Source organism: Podarcis cretensis (genome assembly GCF_951804945.1).
Source record: "Podarcis cretensis genome assembly, chromosome: 3".
NCBI lineage: Eukaryota > Metazoa > Chordata > Lepidosauria > Squamata > Lacertidae > Podarcis > Podarcis cretensis.
In genome coordinates this window covers 63,037,040-63,058,127 of record NC_137172.1, presented here as the reverse complement: position 1 = coordinate 63,058,127, position 21,088 = coordinate 63,037,040, and the positions used below count along the sequence as shown (strand labels likewise).

At 40.6% G+C, this 21,088-nt stretch overlaps 1 protein-coding gene and 1 long non-coding RNA gene across 4 annotated transcripts in view; one reads left to right on the top strand and one right to left on the bottom strand.

The window, feature by feature from the left end:
* NHSL1 (NHS like 1) overlaps nt 1-21,088 on the bottom strand; it is a 148,723-nt gene that overhangs the window by 120,599 nt on the left and 7,036 nt on the right. The window lies entirely within an intron of this gene.
* On the top strand, nt 2,564-5,927 carry LOC307213484. Its single transcript, XR_013837537.1, has 2 exons — nt 2,564-3,013; nt 5,439-5,927. It is a non-coding gene; the product is annotated as an uncharacterized lncRNA (long non-coding RNA).

Below are 21,088 nucleotides of genomic sequence, written 5' to 3'. Positions count from 1 at the left end.
CCAATTTATCTTTGTTAGTTATAATTTGTGGTAATAATACATACACCACAATTATATTTTAACCTCCATTGTTTTTCTTTTCAATGTATAGTTTTCAAGATGTACAACTCAAAGAGACATAGAAAGGGTAAATGGGAACAATAGCATGAGTATCTAACACTGAAATTATCTATAAGTGATTACAATTTACCTGTCCAAAATTAACAGAACAGAATTTTCCACTTCACACACCTTTGGAAACAGGCCAGGCATCAAATATTCTTAGCCACACAAAGTAAATATTACACAAACCACATACACTTACATAAACATATAAAACACATGTGCAAACAAATATACATAGGGAGTATTTCTGAAACATCACGTTTACAACAGAAGCAAAATTAACAGCTCTACAAAACTTGCCACCTAGCTGATGGAGCAGAACAAAACTGGAAATGAGCCAATAGTGAAAAGCCCTGATATTTTGTCTCCTTTATTCAGAAATTCTTACATGGTCCGGAATTGCTGGTTTCCTGACTGGATGACCAATAGGTTTCTGCAGCAATTAATCTGAAAACAGATAGCTGAACAGACAATATGGAAAGAATTTTATAGTCCAAATATGAAATTTAGATTTATCGATACTGGTTCAGTTTAAGAGATTGTCCTGTTTTGAAATGTATCAGTACTCATAATATAGAAACTTTTAAGAAAGCCTCTTCTTTCTTGATTTTTGCTACCAGTATCTGTGTGTCTATCCATTTCCCCCCAGTTCCAACATTCCATTGCCTTCAAATATGCTGAAAAATAATCCAAGATGGAACGTTACAGTCTTTATTGTAAACGGGTTAGAGCCAACAAGGGTTAGAAATAGTCTTGCCCCGCAACTCCAGTGGCGTCCCCGAAAGCATCCCTTTAACTTTATTTTGCTTATGTGTCATGTGTATATATAATATGTGAAATCTGAAGTAGTGGGGGCAACACTGCAATGTAGGCAAATCATGATTGCAGAGAAAGGGAACTGTATACCAAACAACAACAACACCCCCCTACTCTGAAATACCAAGTTGTGATCAGTTTAGAAAGCCAGAAAGTAAGCTAGACCAAGCCTGCCAGTTGTGGCAACAGCTTCACAGATCAATGGGGCAACAGGATAAAACAAACAAATACATTTCTTAGCCTTCAAGCCAGAATCTAGCTCTTGTGTTCTTGTTCAACTCTTGAGATTATAACTGTCCAAAATGGGGTACAGAAATGTGTAAGACTCCCCCCCACACACACACACACACCCTGGGTCATTTCATAATGTTTTATAGCATTTTTTTTCTTCACTTGAATGAGAACCAACATCATGCCAGGATGCAACCTGACTTGCCCTTTATCTCCTCCCACTATAAACCAGTCCCCCCCCCCCCATTTCTCTATCCTGGCTTTTGCCAACCATATGCCTGCCACATCTGGAAGATATCAAAGGTTGGTGAAGGGTGCTCCATGCATATAGCCTCAGGATTTTGGCTCAGATACCACTTTATAATTAGGGGGCAACCATGCTGATTCAACATACAGTAATTCCTCCAAGCCAAGGTACAAAATAACGTAACATTACTTTGCCTTGTGCAACTGCATTTGTGCTATTACAAAAAAAAAGCATTTTACAAAACAAAGAAGTTTAGACTTAAGAAATGCAGCTAGGTTTTAATTCATAATTCTGGGCCTATTTTCCCCTTGTGTTTGTAAGCACCACTTCAATTCCACTAGATGGCAGACCTCCCCATTAGATCAGGTGAATCTCAGCATCCTAATACAAAGAGTCTTAAGTCCCAAAGCAACGTTATTTAAATTCTGAATTACACTTTCTGGAACTTTAAAATAGTGTTCAGTGGATCAAGAATAGAGAGCCCACTTCCCAACCCCAGAGCAAGGGTATGCGTTGCTCAGCTTCATAAAGTAAGAGAGTCCTAACCTTACAAGAATAAACAAAAAAAAATCCTTCCAGTAGCACCTTAAAGACCAACTAAGTTAGTTCTTGGTATGAGCTTTCGTGTGCATGCACACTTCTTCAGATACACTGAAACAGAAGTTTCCAGACCCTTCTATATAGTGAGAAGGTGGGGAGGGGTATTACTCAGAAGGGTGGTGGGAATGGGTGATTGGCAGATAGCTGTGATGAGCCTGTTGACGACTCTTAACGACTGCAATAGGTCTTATAGGAAAAAGCAAGGGGTGAGAAGGTGAAAAATGGCTTTGTCATGTATAATGAGATAAGAATCCAAGGTCTTTGTTCAGACCAGGACTCTCCATGGTTTTAAGTTTGGTGATAAGTTGCAATTCAGCAGCTTCTCTTTCCAGTCTATTTCTGAAATTCCTTTGTAGTAAAACAGCTACTTTGAGATCTTGCATAGAATGTCCTGGGAGATTGAAGTGTTCTCCTACTGGTTTCTCTGTCTTGTGATTCCTGATGTCTGATTTATGTCTGTTTATTCTTTGGCGTAAGGTCTGGCCTGTTTGTCCAATATAGAGAGCTGAAGGACACTGTTGGCATTTGATTGCATACACAATGTTAGACGATGAGCAATTAAATAGTCCCGAGATGGTATGTGTGATGTTGTTGGGGCCAGTAATGGTGTTGTCCGGGTGTATGTGGCAGCAAAGTTGGCATCTGGGTTTATTGCAGGCTCTGGTGCCAGTGTCCGTGTTAGGTCTGGTTGTAGTATTATTGTGGGTTAGGAGTTGTTTAAGATTGGGTGGCTGTCTGTAGGCAATGAAAGGTCTTCCTCCCAGAGCTTGAGAAAGAGAACTGTCATTGTCCAGGAGAGGTTGTAGATCTCTGATGATGCGTTGTACTGTTTTAACTTGGGAGCTGTATGTGATGACTAGAGGTGTTCTGTTATTTTCTTTTTTGGGTCTGTCTTGCAGCAAGTTCTCTCTGGGTATCAGTCTGGCTCTGTTGATCTGTTGTCTAACTTCATCTGCTGGGTATTTTAGTTCTAAAAAGGTTTGCTGTAGATCTCTTAGGTGAAAGTCTCTGTCTGTAGAATTGGAACAGATGCGGCTGTAACGTAGTGCCTGGCTATATACAATGGACTGTTTGGTATGTTTGGGATGGTAGCTAGAGGCATGTAGATATGTTTGTCGGTCAGTTGGTTTACGGTATAAGGTGGTGTCTATGCGCCCATCCTGTATTTTTATAGTAGTGTCCAAAAAATGTATTTCTTGCATAGATTGATTCATTGTTAGGTTGATTGTGGGGTGAAAATCATTGAATTTCTGGTGGAAGGTGTCCAGGGTCTGTTGACCATGTGTCCAGATGATAAAAATATCATCAATGTATCGCAGGTACAAGAGAGGTTTGAGTGGGTAGGAGTTTAGGAAACGTTGTTCTAAATCTGCCATGAAGATGTTGGCATACTGTGGGGCCATGCGGGTGCCCATAGCTGTGCCGCTGATCTGAAGGAACAGGTCATCACCGAATTTGAAGTTGTTGTGGGTAAGAACAAATTGGCAGAGTTTGGTGGCAAAGTCCGCTGTGGTTTTATCTGAAATGGTGTTCTTTATAGCTTGTAAACCATCGTTGTGTGGGATGTTGGTATACAGGGATTCCACATCCATAGTAGCTAGTATAGTATTGTTGGGAAGATTATTTAAAGATTGTATTTTCCTCAGAAAATCTGTGGTGTCACGTACATAGCTGGGAGCACTGATGGTATATGGTTTCAGAACAGAGTCCATATAACCGGAGACACCCACTGTAATAGTGCCAATACCTGAAATGATGGGGCGTCCTGGATTTCCTGGTTTGTGTATTTTAGGTAGAAGATAGAAAGTTCCTGGTCGAGGTTCTGTTGGTGTGTTAGTGAGGATCTGTTCTTGGATGTGTGGGGGTAGCTCCTTAACAATCTTGTTCAGTTCTTTTTTGTATTCTTGTGTGGGGTCTGAGTCCAATTTTATGTAAAAGGCGGTATTGGAAAGTTGTCTGTGAGCCTCCTGAATGTAGTCAGTTTTGTTCATGATGACGACAGCTCCACCTTTGTCAGCTTCTTTAATTATAATGTCTGGGTTGTTTCTGAGATTATCTATGGCTCTCCTTTCAGCATGGTTTAGATTTTGTTGTAAGCGATGGTGTTTTCTGGTCACATCTGTTTGGATTCTGTGGCGGAAGCAGTCAATGTACAAGTCCAGTGTGGTATTGCGTCCATCAGGAGGGGTCCATGTGGAGTCCCTTTTTGTGTAACACTTTTTCGGTGGTAGTTGGTGGTCAGTGTTCTGTTGGGAGGGTGGTTGTTGTTCTCCAGTGGGTTGAGAGGTGTTGTGTTGTGAAGTTTTTGCTTGTTCTGCTTTGTCTTGTTGTTGTGTGTGTTGAAAATACTCCTTCAGGCGTAAACGGCGGAAAAATGCTTCCAAGTCCCCGCAGAACTGGATCACGTGTGGGGATTTGGCAGGGCAGAATGACAGTCCACGTGAAAGGACTGATTCCTCAGCTGGGCTGAGTGCTTGCTGTGAGAGATTGACAATATTGTTGATCTTGTTTTGATTAGTAGCCTGTAGGTTGTAAAGGTTAGAGAGTTTCTTGTTTTTCTGTTTTTTCAGTAGCTCCAGTTGAGAGTGGTAAATGTTTTGTTTTTCCTTTTGGAACTCTTGCCAAGCTTGGTGGTTCCTGATGGAGTTGTCCAATACAAGGAGTTTCTCCTTTATTAGCTTCTGTTTAGAGTAGAGAACGCTGATCAGATGTTTGAGCAGCTTCTTAGAGAAAGTGTTGCATAGTTTTCTTGCATATTCAGTGGGATACGTGGATTGTAGAGGGTTCTTAATTCTAAGACCCTTGGGTATAATGTCCAGGTTCTTGCATTTAGTAAGAAAGAAGATATCAGTCTGTACCTGTGCAAGTTTCTTGCTGGAACTAAAATACCCAGCAGATGAAGTTAGACAACAGATCAACAGAGCCAGACTGATACCCAGAGAGAACTTGCTGCAAGACAGACCCAAAAAAGAAAATAACAGAACACCTCTAGTCATCACATACAGCTCCCAAGTTAAAACAGTACAACGCATCATCAGAGATCTACAACCTCTCCTGGACAATGACAGTTCTCTTTCTCAAGCTCTGGGAGGAAGACCTTTCATTGCCTACAGACAGCCACCCAATCTTAAACAACTCCTAACCCACAATAATACTACAACCAGACCTAACACGGACACTGGCACCAGAGCCTGCAATAAACCCAGATGCCAACTTTGCTGCCACATACACCCGGACAACACCATTACTGGCCCCAACAACATCACACATACCATCTCGGGACTATTTAATTGCTCATCGTCTAACATTGTGTATGCAATCAAATGCCAACAGTGTCCTTCAGCTCTCTATATTGGACAAACAGGCCAGACCTTACGCCAAAGAATAAACAGACATAAATCAGACATCAGGAATCACAAGACAGAGAAACCAGTAGGAGAACACTTCAATCTCCCAGGACATTCTATGCAAGATCTCAAAGTAGCTGTTTTACTACAAAGGAATTTCAGAAATAGACTGGAAAGAGAAGCTGCTGAATTGCAACTTATCACCAAACTTAAAACCATGGAGAGTCCTGGTCTGAACAAAGACCTTGGATTCTTATCTCATTATACATGACAAAGCCATTTTTCACCTTCTCACCCCTTGCTTTTTCCTATAAGACCTATTGCAGTCGTTAAGAGTCGTCAACAGGCTCATCACAGCTATCTGCCAATCACCCATTCCCACCACCCTTCTGAGTAATACCCCTCCCCACCTTCTCACTATATAGAAGGGTCTGGAAACTTCTGTTTCAGTGTATCTGAAGAAGTGTGCATGCACACGAAAGCTCATACCAAGAACTAACTTAGTTGGTCTTTAAGGTGCTACTGGAAGGATTTTTTTTTGTTTTGACTATGGCAGACCAACACGGCTACCTATCTGTAACTTACAAGAATAGTTACTAAAGATGTGGGAAATCACCCAAATTACTAAACTGATGTACTGGAGAAGAATATCAAATAATCAAAAAATAAGTTGGGAGAAACACATGCATTCTTTATTAACTTTCTGAATTAAAAAATCAACACTAATATAGCTCCTTTCCACCAGTCTAATTTTTTATGCTTTGCTCTCTTCTTTTACTATATTCAGTTCTAATATTTTACAAGGCAAAGAAGGGGGGAAGGCAGCAATTAAACACTCACGATACCTGAACCTATGCATGCAGAAAACCAGAAATGGTTCCTAAGCCTTTAAAGCAAGCAAGGTGTGGAAAATAACATAGAGAACCTAAAAATATGCAAAGAGTTCAAGGTCTAGAATATTAACACACATTCCTGGCAAATCTGTCTTTGAGGCCATCCCATACACCCATTACTATCAAGCCAAGTTCAAGGTCTGGTTGTTCCATGACCAGAGAGAGGACTGTCACTTGGCAAGTATGTGAGACAGTAGAAGACAGTCATGACCTTTAAATGCCTCTTGAAAACATATGTTTACGCAAGCATTTCTAGATTTGGATTCTTAATGTTTCATTCTTTGTATACCACTCAGCTTTATCTGTGATATATAGGGTTGTACCCAACAAACACATTGCTTGAGCAGAATGGTGTCCGCTCCCACAACAGAACTTCAGTTCCCCCTTCTCCCCCCCCCCCTCAGATATGTTTTGGAGATCCACAGCATTGGTGGAAGTTATTCCACTTGCACAATGACTTTATTAGATTCAACCCATAGTTTTGTTTTTACGTAATTATGAAATTTGAATGTTCTTGTTGGTACTTTTATATGAATTGATACTGACATTTCTTTTTATTGTCTCTGATATAAACAGCTTAAAATGATCATATTAAACAGCGTAATATTATATATATATATATATATATATATATATATATATAACCATGAAAACCATTTCCAAACAAATTTTCTAAGTTACAAGGCATCTGTTCTGGGCCTGGTAGCACTGCTTGTGCCCAGGAAGAGAAAGCCATTTCTTAATTATTTCTAGTTCTGATCCATTTCACTTTTGGACATGTAAACTTCCTTTGCGCTCATCAAAGCTTTACAACACAAAGAAGAAAGGTTGAAACTGCATGTTTACTACATCTATTAGGTGCAAAGGATACCAGGGTCTCTTGGCCTTAACTTTCCTTCCTTTACTTCCTCATTCTCTGTTGCATGTGCACAATACAGATCCTATGCAGGAACCTACATCCTCCCAAGTCTTCCTGTGGTAATAAATTAAAAGCATTGTTCTGAAGAAACATATCTATTAAATAAGCTACAAGTTAGGCAGCTGGTTCACTACAAGGGCCCTTCAGAGATACGGTAAGCATCCCAAAATTAAATCCCAAAGCATACACAAAAAACTATGTATCATCAGAAGTGTACTTGTCTTTTAAATCTCTGAAAGCTCTCTCTATACATATAGCTTTCAGAGGTTTAAAAAGACAAGTGCACCTCTGATTTTATATATATCTCTGTTAACTATGCTAGTACAAATCCCTTTTCTAACAATACAGCTGTTGAACAAGAGACTGTCTTTATACCCATCCTCAAGGCCGAACTCGACATTGTGATAAGCACAGGCCTGCAGCCAAAGAATGAAAGTTGCACATCTAGTTTTCCCCTTTCCCACTGCAATGATTAGCACAACTTGCCTGTGTCCTAATATCAAAGCATAATTTTCGGCAACAAAGTTTCACAGAACATCCCATGCCATTTTCACAATGTCTACTCTGGCCTTAAAACAGTAAAATAATGTGTTCCTCCTCAGAAACCCCATTTTTAAATAAATATTTCGAAGGTTTCAAGAATACACACTTTTAAAATTTCACTTTTGAACTCAGCATGAAAAAGATCAGGCTGTATTTGACCAAATAAAAGCACTATGGCAAGGATTGCTGCCAGCACAACGGCACTTTATCTCTCCTCCTCCTCCTCTCTCCACGTGCACTACACTGCCCCCAGATCCGCTTCTCCTCTAGTTTGGAAGGAGGAAAGGTGGAGAACATTCCCTTGTGAAAGGAGAAATCCTCACGCTGACAAAACAAGTGACCTAGCGCTATGGTGCACACAACACAGAGTGTAAAGATTATGACAAACAGCAAAAAAATACAAAGAAGGATATTTCAATGGATATTAAATGGATAAGGATAGCTAAACGGATATTATGCAGTCTAGGATATTTTTAGGACAATCATATTCTCCAAGGAATTCAAGTCAATACTATCCTCTAAGTCTGTCCAAAGTCCGTTTTGGGGGCCTAATTCGGCCTGACGGTTGGTCTAATCTGGCCCCTGGAATTTGTTGCGCAAATGTCATACTTTATTCCATTCCTTATCTAAGTCATGTGCAAGTGAAGGTGCATCTCCTGTGCAATCTGAATGCATTTTACTTGTTCTTCAGTTTCCTGTCTTTGGTGGGGAATCCAAGAAGAAAATACTTAGCACTAGGCTGCAAGCCAGGCAACCAACAGAAAGTTTTTATACTTTTGCCAAGATTTCTTGCTCTCTTTTTAAAATGAAAATCGTGACAATTATATTGATGCCGTTTCTGAATTAGATGTGCCTCTAAAAGACAAGAGCCTATTTTGAGCTTCCAATACGCTATTTCACAAGCTCATTCACTTATTTTTTAAAAGGCAGCTTACATACCGATTTAAAGGCTAATGTTCTTGTCTGAAAACATTCGGAACCAGTCATCCTGCAGTGATTTTCAGGCAGTAATCTTGAAATGGCAATTGAATGAGAGATAGAAGGGATTCCATAGAGGAAGAAATCTATTCGTACTTTCAAAAATACTGTTATTGTTTCTTTGTCAGCTTCCTTGCTTTTGCAGTTACGCAATTAGACAGTTTGCTCTTCCAATCCTAAGAGTCAGGATTAAACACGCACACACAATCAAGCAAGCAAACAAAAAAGCTTCATTTAAGAATAAAACCCAGCAGTCCCACACCACATGCTGCCCCATTCCCATATCCTGTTAACTCTTTTCCTTTCCTGTAATAAGTACCATAGTGTGGTTTTTTATGTAAGCGCAAATAGGACATGAGAACAACAGCACTCTGCCCACCTGCAATTCCCAGTAACTGGAATACAGTGGTACCTCGGGTTACATACGCTTCAGGTTACATACGCTTCAGGTTACAGACTCCATTAAACCAGAAATATTACCTCAGGTTAAGAACTTTGCTTCAGGATGAGAACAGAAATCGTGCAGCAGCAGCACAGCGGCAGCGGGAGGCCCCATTAGCTAAAGTGGTGCTTCAGGTTAAGAACAGTTTCAGGTTCAGAACGGACCTCCAGAATGAATTAAGTTCTTAACCCGAGGTACCACTGTACTGCCTCTGACAGTGGCGGTGAAACATCACTATCTACTAGTACCTCAAGATTTCATTCCTGGTCAGACCCCATGAGTGTATATGTGAAATTAATTTTTGTTGCCCCAACATCCATCACTTTACTTTTGTTTACACTGAATTGCCTTTGAAATTTTACTGCTCACTCAGTTTGGAGAGATAATTTTGGAGCTCTTCACAATCTCTTGTGTTTTAAGGACCAGGAACAATTTCATACCTTCAGCAAACTTAGCTACCTCACTGCTCATCCCTAGCTCTAGATTGTTTATGAACAAGTTAGCAAGAACAGATCCCAATACTGATCTTTTGGGGACTCCACTGCCTTCATATCTCCATTTGGAAAACTGTCAGTTTATTTCTACTCCCTGCTTCCTGCAAATTGCCATTGTGCCAAAATATTTCTGGTAAAATCTTTCTCAATAGCCACTTAATAGTAAAATTGGGAAATTACCTCTTTAGACACTTAAAAAACTAGCATCTTTACAAAGGCAATTCTGCTTGACAATAAAAAAAGTATCTCATTCATTCATTCTCCAGGATTTATGACTTGGACCATTCATCTCATCCTGGAAATGGTTGCAGATAAATTCTCCAATGCTCCAGGTGGTTTGTGGCTAATGGTGTGCAAGGAGTTAAAAGAAAAACATTAATTAACTTTACAGGAACCAGCAAAAATGGTGTTTGAATAAGAATATTATACAGAGAGCAATCCTACAAAACTGTTGTAACGAGCCCATGAAAGACTAATATAAAAGTGAATCGGGTTTTGTTTTTGTTTTAAATAACTTCATCTACTTCATCTACCTCACAATACATTATACGTAATACATTCAGTCAGTTTCTAGAGATTGTTTTGTTTTATACTGCATGTACCTCAGGGCTGGAACCTGTATTTTTACTTCTACAGTATTATATGATCATAGATGGAACGCAAGTGTAATTAATAATAGTTATTAGTTTGTTTGACTCTAAAAACCAAGCACTGGCCAAATCATAAATGGATGTACATGGCATTACAAAAGTGGGCCTCACAACAAAATACTGAGTATGTGTGTGTGTATAGCACTCAAAGCTCTTTCAGGCAGGAGACCACACAGCTTTGGAATGCCTCTCTGATTTTGCAGGTACACATAGGAACCCATCAAGACCTGGCATGGGTCAGCTTTCAGATAACCAAATCTGTACCCTCAACCCTCTCACTTCTGAGAATCCTCCCTCCCTGAGGAGGGGTGGATAAAAGCTCTTTAAGTACACTTAGGCAGGAATAACCAGCTGCACAAATATTAGATAGGGGACACCTGGGTTGCCCGTAGTATATGTGAAAAAGATCTAGGGGTCTTAGTAGACCACAAGCTTAACATGAGTCAACAGTGTGATGCAGCAGCAGAAGCAAAAAAGCTAATGCTGTTCTCGGCTGCATCAACAGAAGTATAATGTCCACATCAAGGGAAGTCATAGTACCGCTCTATTCTGCCTTGGAATACTGTGTCCAGTTCTGGGCACCATAATTTAAGAAGGATATTGACAAGCTGGAAGGTGTGCAGAGGGCAACCAAGATGATAAAGAGTCTGGAAACCAAGCCTTACGAGGAATGGTTGAGGGAAATGCATATGTTTAGCCTGGTAAAGAGGAGACAGAAAGGAGGTATGATAGCCATCTTCAAATATTTAAAGGGCTGTCACTAGTAGATGGAGCAACCTTGTTTTCTCCTATGCCAGAGGCTAGGATCTGAACAATATATTTTAATTTGCACATGGGAAAGAAGTTATCGCTGCCATTTCTTTCTTTATCCATGCACCAGCACAAATGAAAACCCTGCCTCTTTTCCAAACCATCTGGTACAATCAGAGAGCTTAGAGCTGTGTCTTATCTAATTTGTGCTGATGCTTGGAGAATATGTGTGGGGTTTTTTAATGACAAGAGTTTCTCAGATTAGGTTTCTGCTGTTTATTGTGCAAACCACAGCACAATGACAGCTCAGGAAAGGTGAACTGTGTGCACCTGTGTAACTTACTCTCTCGACAACCAGGAACACTTGCCCCTGGAGAGCCAGCAAGTGGATTTGTGGCGCTGTGGGTTAAAGCCTCAGCGCCTAGGGCTTGCCGATCGAAAGGTCGGCGGTTCGAATCCCTGCGGCGGGGTGCGCTCCCGCTGCTCGGTCCCAGCGCCTGCCAACCTAGCAGTTCGAAAGCACCTCCGGGTGCAAGTAGATAAATAGGGACCGCTTACTAGCGGGAAGGTAAACGGCGTTTCCGTGTGCGGCTCTGGCTCTGGCTCTGGCTCTGGCCAGAGCAGCGATATCACGCTGGCCACGTGACCCGGAAGTGTCTCCGGACAGCGCTGGCCCCATGCCTCTTAAGTGAGATGGGCGCACAACCCCAGAGTCTGTCAAGACTGGCCCGTACGGACAGGGGTACCTTTACCTTTAATGATCACAAGACACATGGAAAAACTAATTCAATACCTTCAACATTAGAAGTTATCAACTAAATATCTGGGTTCATTTGCAGGATTTTAAAAATTCTGCCATGTACAGATTGCAAAACTGCAGCAAAACTGTGCTTTAAAAAAAAATCCTTATATTTAAAACAAAGTCTTGTTGCATCTTAAAGGCTAACGAAAGCCTAACAGTGGCATTAAGCTTTCACAGACAGAGCTTAACCTGCAACAATTGTCTTGTTTTTAAGGTTTTACAAGGCGCTGGGTTTTTTTACTGCAACAGACTAACACAGCTGAATTGTTTTACTATTTATAACAGCATTTAAAAATAGTTAAACCATACAAACAGATTTACTTTTAATAAAATTAAAATAAAATGTCCGAATGTTAGGTCAAATCTGAGCTAGTAGTCCTGGGGGGGGGGGAGGGAAAAACATACCCAAATTTCAGCATTTATAAAATTGCCTCTAGTTAGTCTCCCCCAACCTGCATTACAAATGGATTAAATCATTATATTCAGTACTTAAAGGTAAAGGGACCACTGACCATTAGGTCCAGTTGCGGGCGACTCTGGGGTTGCAGCACTCATCTCGCTTTATTGGCCGCGGAAGCTGGCATAAAGTTTCTGGGTCATGTGGCCAGCATTACTAAGCCACTTCTGGAGAACCAGAGCAGCGCACGGAAACACTGTTTACCTTCCTGCCAGAGCGGTACCTATTTATCTACTTGCACTTTTGAATTGCTAGTGTTTTCAAACTGCTAGGTTGGCAGGAGTAGGGACCGAGCAATGGGCGCTCACCCCGTTGCGGGGATTCGAACCACCGACCTTCTGATCGGCAAGCCCTAGGCTCTGTGGTTTAACCCACAGCACCACCTGAGTCCCTCGACTTAGCACAATACAAATTTTATTACAAATTAGAGAAACTTATTTGCCAGACATGTAAAATACCTATGCAAATTATGTTGTCCTGTGAACATATATATAAGAAATGAAAAGTAGCTTTGAACTATATGAATAACCTAGTAAACTTAGAACATGCAACTGGGGTTAGAAACAACTTCACAAACTTTTCAATTTTGTTCACTTCTCCCTATCCCCAATCAGAAAATACTAAGTTCTTCCACATGGTAATACAACCCCTGAGAGAACATCAAATGCAGCTGCCTTAACCACCAATTTCGCTTTATACATGTGGTAATGGATGCTCTCACTTGATGTTATGAATTTCTCTTTGAATGAATAACAACTTAGTGTGCTATCTGTGTGATTAATTAAAAGGTCATGTTGCATGCTAGATAGTTGCCAACTGGTTTAAACTTTAGTATTGCACAATGCCGTCCGCAAAATTTGTTTTCTATTAATGTTGTTCCAGAAGGATCACAGTCAAATGCCTTAAGTTCACTGCTCTGATTAAGTTGCCACTTTTCTGACATATCAGCATTTAATCTCACTTGTGTTAAACACACTGTATTAAGCTCATCTTTGAAAGGTCGGAAGCTACCGCTATTTTTCATTTGAACTTTTGATGGTTTTAGATGACCTTTTGTTTTATAATTGCCAAATGAGACTGTATTAAAGTCCAATTCTTACTTTCTAGCAGTCACATGTATAAAATTTTATCTGTCTTCACAAAAGGTTCTCCTCTTTCATCAGACTTTAGTACAAAATACCATGCAAAGACCCTAATAAACATAGACTCAAGTGACAAAAAACTAAGTGAATAATGTCTCTAATTTTCAGTATTAGGGCAGAAATAGGTTAGACTCATGCTAAGGTTAAGGAGGTTAGTAGGATAAATATATTCACTAGGAGCAACTTAGTGGTACTTTCGTTATGAACCAAGAACTTGTACATTGACCACTGATAATGAAACATATGTTGCAGATATTTTCCCACATTTATTATGCTATTTTTGTGATATACAAATGGCATGAGAAAACTTGGTATACTTGTTTGTATAACATTATTCTTTTTTATAAAACACAATAAAAAACACAATAGAATACCACTAATCTCTAACAGTGAATGGTGAACGGTCAGACTTCTCAATTTATCTGCTACGTTACCTGAAGTGGTCTTGCTGGGCTACATCTAGGCTTCAAACTTGATCTTGAATGCAGGTCTGTATGCAGCTAGCTATTTTTAGTTACATGCATTCAGTGTCAAATGCTTACCAGGTGTTGCTGTTTTATAGTTTTTCTTGAAAACAAATATTTTTAAATAAATAAATAAATCTGCATTTGATTTGCCAGACAGGCTAAAACAGGTCAGGCCCACTCTGCTGCCCTTTTAGCTGACATTCAGAGATGCAATGAACAATGACAGATATTTCTTGTCTAGACTAGATTTTTAAAGCTGATTTTTTAAAGGTGCAAAGTCAAAATATGCTGGCTAATTTAACCAAACATACATTAAGACCAGCTGTAGTGAATTTAAGCTGTCTTAGCATATACCAGAGCATTAAAAAAAACCCTTTTAGCTTGTTTGTTTTTCAAGCTTCTGAAACAAAAAGTTTTCAGTCTACAGTATATATTTTAAAAGGGCAAGCAGAGGGCTTGCCTCCAAACTTACAACTGTGGTGCTTAGCACCAAGATCAGAAATCTGAGAGTTCATCTCTATCTCTATAAATTACATGGGACAATCCCCATAAATTTTGATGTGGGAATGGGATGACTAGCAGGTGGGTGAGGTTTGCTGGGACAGGCCTGGCAGGCTGGACTGAGGGCTATGGTGCCTGTCAGTTTCCCTAACAGCTGCCAAACAGTTTTAGAAAAAAGTGTAACACATAAATATATGCACTAAATTCTTCTAGTGTGCAGACTATAGTTGATTTGGCTGTAATAGTCATGTATTATAATAACTAGCAGTCTGCAACCAAAGAGACTTGGCTAGTAAGTTCAAATCTTGCCCTAAACTTTTTGGCCATTGTTTCACAGCCTTATGCATGCCTTGTTGCATATTCCATACACACTCATCCAGACACTGAGTCCCACCCCACCCCCAATCTCCTTTATCCATTTCCTGAAGCCTTCATTTCCTTCACCTACCCTTCCTGCTTCTGGTTCACATTTCTCAGTATATTGCTTACTAGACACCCTTTTTTAGCCACATTGCGTCTAGGCCTTCTATGATCCCCAAGATCTCTTCCCAACCTCAGCCAACCCACTAAGCCAGTGGTTTTCAACCAGTGAGTCATGGCACCCTGGGGTGCCTTGAATGATGGGCAGGGAATGATGGGCAGGGTTCCTTCCCTCCCTCCTCTGATTCCCTCTCGCATCTCTGCCTCCCAAAGGCTTGCAAAGCTGTTTGTTGCAGCAGCTCTGACTACAAGCTCCCTAGGTGAATGGTGCCTCTGGGCCTGGCCAGGGAGTGCTTCCCAGGCCCCTGTGGGGCAGTGTAAGGAGGCAGCTCTCTTTGGAGCAGGGGGGGACAGCTCTGAGACCAGGGGTGGCAGTGGCGGCTGCCCAGAGGACTGCCAAGGAGAGGAGAGGAGGCTGGGGAACATTCCAAAAGGGTGTTCGAAAAGGGGTGAGGGGCTGCCAGCTCTGCAGGCAAGGGGTGACATAACTGAACTCCTGAGCCCTGCAGGGATGCCAAAAAGGTTGAATACCTCTGTACTAAGCTACTTGTGTCCTAGCCCATAATCATGTATGGGCTACAGTATTAACAGATAAATTAACAAAGCAACTGACAGTAGCATGAGGAAGTAGAAAAATGGATGTCTTTACTGAACTGTTTCATCTGCTTTCCCTCATAGAACTGGATTGCAAGCAGTTGTCTGAATATTCTTGAGATTCTGGAATATTCAACAATCTAAGCAAGCCAATTAGGGTCAGAGATTACCAGAAAGCCAAGTAAAATACTCAAAACTCCTAGGGGACAGTCTCAAATATTGTTATTGATAGAGTACCACTATATATTTTCAGGTAACAGCCTATCATAATTATAATTATGTCCAGAATTATGAAGACAAGCATATATGTTTGTCTTACATTCATTATTTATTTTTTGTAAGCTACCTTAAAATCATTAAAGTCAGTATATAAATGTTTAAAATGTTTCCTCCAAAAAAAAAACCCTCCTCACAGTAAGCTAGCTACCCTTTGATTTATTGCATTTCAAATAAGCTCACCTCAGAAAATTTCAAGTTGACGTATTATAAACCTGCAAAACTATGGAAGTCTGCTGCATGATTAATAGAGGGGATCTGATGCCAAAGCAAGTTAGCAAAAAAGATCTTTAGATCCTAGTTCGCACATAGTTTTTTTAAGCAGAAAAGCAAAAATGCTTGATGCTGTTTTGCCAATGGGCAATTATTAGCAAAGGATCAGAAGACACCTGACAATTTAAGGGGCAGAGGACTTAGCCTAACTATCCCCTATGAGCATTACTCTGACAAATCCTGCCTGACAGGTTTTGTTATGCGGGTGCTAATTAGTATGATGCTAATACCTAGAGAAAGTGGGTGGGGTGATGGTTCTGTTATTTGAAGAGCTGCAGCTGAAGCCTGTTTTTCCTATCACATCTTTCATCTGTTTCCCATGTACATATTTGTATAGAAGCCTCCTGGTCCTCATTAATATATTTCCCCACCCTGTTCATTACTCTTTGTGCTGAATGTAACAACACAAAAACCAAATGGAGCCTAGCAGGCATTATATTAATACCATACTGTTAAAACACATTAAAAAATATGGTGCACACCAGCCACCCTATTTAATTATATCAATCCAATTTGTTTTTATTTTCCCTTGTGGATCTAGAATCTCTTCAAGTCACAGGCTTTATTTTGGGTTTTAGCTCCTACAGTCACTAAATAATTGAACACCACTGTGTCACAACAGAATTGGCTTGCTATCATTGAAATAAGCATGGGGGTCCATGTGCAAACTAGCAACACACGGAAAAATAGAGCCATTTTTCCCCTGTCTCCTTCCCAACATGTGTGCAAGTGAGGGTGCTTTGTAGGGAATGAGAGGCGGCTGCTTGCACGTATCTCCCATATTCCCTACCCTTCTGTGCATCAAGCAAGTTATTCATTACAGTATCTGAAACACAAGAAACTTGTATCTCTCTCTCAATATGTAAAACATTATAGGGGTTGCCAATGTGGTTCCTTACAAATGCCGCTAAAGTACAACTCCCATCATTATTTATCCTTGGCCATACTGGGTGGCCGATGAAAGTTGTAGTCTAGTAACATTTGGAGGGCACTATCCTGGCTACCCCTGGTTTAACCAGTGTGACTCATGCATGTTAACCTCAGAACTGAACAACTGTAATGACTACTGTAGGTGGGACTACCCTGACGATCAGAAGCTATAGCAGGTGCTAAGTGGGAAATCTGGCTGTCCACACATATAATACCTGTGCTGAAAGAGCTGCCAGACTGCCACCAAGCCATGTTTAAAAGATATTGTTATTAAATATAAAGCCCTTTCCAACTTGGAATCAGGTAACTGAAAATAATGCCTTTGAACATACAGATCTGATAGATCACCACAGCCTTCAGATGATGTTCTGTTGTCCATACTGCAACCTGGAAACTCCATCTTACAGTAACACAGAGGCAGGAAGCCTTTACTGTGGTGCCTATTTTATAGAACAAACTCCTCCTCACTGCCAATATGGCAGGCAGCAATGGTAGTGTGCCTTCATCACTTACTAAAAATATACCTGATTTGCATAAGTGTTCACAACCATAGCTGCCAGTTTTTAACTGGCTTATGTACTGTAATGGTGATGTTTTAAAGTACCAATATGCTTTATTAACTTGTTTTAAAATGCTGTGGTTTTGTTTTCGGGCAAGTTATTATCTGTGTATTTTGAGGTTTATTTGACAGAATGCAGTTCGTCCCTAATAAGATGAGGATGGCAAGGCATGCAGCAGTAATTTGAGCTTTTTCTCTACTATGCAACTGAAACAATTGATAAGCCCACAAAGCCATCTTCTAAGCCCTCTTGAACTCCCTCTGAACTGATTTCATCTGCTACCAAAGCCATTACTAATCCAAGCGGGAAACCTGGAGCAGGTGCCAGAACGCAACAAGGAGCAGAATTATAAAACAAAAATTAATAGTGCAATTTTAACCCCCTATATGTTGGGTGGAAGAGGCTGGTATTTGAATTATCTGCCCTCCAAAGCAGTTGATCTGGCCTTAAACTGGCATAAACAACCTACCCTAGTGTACTGGCTGACAGAAAGCCCTGCTGGCGTCAAGTTGGCATCTTGCAGCAGTACAAAGGGCAAAAAAGGAGTGTGTCAGGGGTGGGAAATGGGCTCATCGGGGGTGAGGAGAGAGATACATAAAGTTATGATGCCTCCTAACTCATCTCATCCACTGATTTCATCCATTACCCACAAGAGTCACTGGAAGGGTAGAAAATGAATGTTTACACTGCCTCCATGCCTTCCCTAGCCAGGAGCAGTTATGATGCAGCTTAATTTACACAAAGATGTGCCAGCATATATCTCTTCTCCTGATGATTCTGCCTGGCTGGGATTACTTTGCTCAGCAATTCCAGTTAAATTAAACCTTGTATGACTAATGAGAAAACAGGATATTTTCTCATTCAAAAGACAGTAGCAATGTTTTAAGAACAGGTGTTAAGAAAGAAGAGAAAGTCCACATTTGTTATAGTACTGTATAGGATCTGTATTTTTGCTGCATATAAGAATACACACACACACATCTGCAAATTCTGATACTGACAGAAAAACACATTCTTTGCTTGTTTCGTTCCCTACTCAGCTGGATACCTCTGTTTTCAATATATTGGTCATTCAGAGTAGTCACTAACACTGACTCAGCCTGGATAGCTCAGTTGGTTAGAGCATGGTGCTGAAAATGCCAAGGTCGCAGGTTTAGTCCCTGTATGGCACAGCTGTCTGAATACTCCAGCATAGTAGAGGGTTGGACTAGATCAGGGGTAGGCAACCTAAGGCCCGTGGGCCAGATGCGGCCCAATCGCCTTCTCAATCCGGCCTGCAGACGGTCCAGAAATCAGCGTGTTTTTACATGAGTAGAATGTGTCCTTTTATTTAAACTGCATCTCAGGGTTATTTGTGGGGCATAGGAATTCGTTTGTTGTTTTTTTCCAAAATATAGTCCGGCCCACCACATGGTCTGAGGGACGGTGGACCGCCCCACGGCTGAAAAAGGCTGCTGACCCCTGGATTAGATGATCCTCAGGGTCGCTTCCAACTCTGCAATTCTATGATTCTATGATTAATGAAGGTCCTAGATCTCAAGACATTTGAAACCGTAATAAAAGTCAATAAGAACAAGTATCCGAAGACAGGAGAAATGTACGGGTACGTGCATTTCCTTTGCACCACTGTTTCCAATGTTGTATATAGGTGACACAAGCAAACATCTGACAATTTTTTAAAAAATTTTTTATCAGAGATAAGAAAGCCATACCACTCTGAGATCTGGAAAGGCAAAATACTTTCATATCTCTATCTCTGCATTTAGTTACTACAAAGGTCTGGGCAACCTTTGACCTGACAGATGTTGCTGAACTAGAGCGTTCATCATCCCATGCCTGCTAGAGCTGGTGGGAGTTGTAGTTCAGCAACATTTGGAAGGTCAGAGGTTCCCCACACCTGTTACAGATGGGCAAAGATGAAAAGTATCTGAACAAACAGACACTGGCACAATACTATGCATCTTTATTCAACAGGGCTAGCTCCAAGTACTGCATATTATCTCAAATAACCCTTAGAAAGCACAGCATTTTCAAACATAAATACAGTAATTCCATTCCCAAGTAAGAGACAGCAGAAATTCCAAAAGTAAATCCACACCTGTTATACCTGACTTGCAGGTACCCAGGTAATATTCTTTAATATTTCATATAATAAGTGCCTGACAGCCAAAGGTAAGGCCTGTTCCCTACCTACACCCATTAATTATTGTTGTAATTAGCAGCTAGGTATGATCTGTCAACAGCAACCAAAAACACGGCTTTGATTACATATTCCTGATAAGTACTCTCTGACCAAAAAAAAACCCCACATGAAAAGGAGTTACTTTTAACAGAAAATAGAAGTTCCTAGTTCACTTTTTTCAAGACATTGAAAAGTCTTGAATTCAGTTCAATTAATTTCTGCATCAAAACGCAGACTGTGCTTAAAATTATCTGTCCTCAGTCATCCTATATTATCATATAGTGGGAAGGGACATGACTTAAATAAAATGCAATGTGTTGATTATTGAGGCCAAAGTACACGTGACATTAAACATGTATTTGCATTTAATGGGCAGGGCTGTTTTTAAAAATGCAAATAGCATCAGGTGGTTTTCCCAGTCATGATGTATGGAAGTGAGAGCTGGACCATAAAAAAGGCTTATTGTCTTCTTTGATTTGATGCTTTTGGATTATGGTGCTGGAGGAGACTCTTGAGAGTCCCATGGACTGCAAGAAGATCAAACCTATCCATTCTGAAGGAAATCAGCCCTGAGTGCTCACTGGAAGGACAGATCGTGAAGCTGAGGCTCCAATACTTTGGCCACCTCATGAGAAGAGAAGACTCCCTGGAAAAGATCCTGATGTTGGGAAAGATGGAGGGCACAAGGAGAAGGGGACGACAGAGGACGAGATGGTTGGACAGTGTTCTCGAAGCTACCAGCATGAGTTTGACCAAGCTGTGGGAGGCAGTGGAAGACAGGAGTGCCTGGCATGCTCTGGTCCATGGGGTCACGAAGAGTCGGGCACGACTAATAGACTAAACAAAACAAAACTGATAATTCCTGAGGAGAAAAGCAGGACCCAACATCACATGAGCGGACTTTCACTTGTGCAAAAGAATTCCTCCTGCCTTTCCTCCTCTCTACACAGCTGTTAAATCTGTTCCAGAGAGTCTCCTAACACTCCAATGCAGATTTTGAGGGTAAAAGAGGAATATGACATCCCACTGTGCTGTTCCAACAGATATCCATTCCACGCACACATGAGCACCACTGATTTTATCTCAGGACCACAGAAGGTGGCAAGAAGTGTTTAAAAGCAGAATCATTCACAAAGCATATAGCAGTTTCAATAGATCGATACAGCAGGGAAGGAACAAAATTTGTTTCCCCTCCTTGCCTGCTGTTATTCCAGGAATTATCAGTATCTGCAACTGCTGATAAAAAAAATGGATTTAACATCATGTCACACACAGGTGGACTAAAATCAAGGGTTGTTAATTAAGAGGGTTGGACAGTTGCTTTTAAAAAAAAGTACATCCAGCCTCTTTGGGTGAAACTACAATTTTGTACATTAATGGAAGCTCTTGAGGAAGCATTTTACAACTTT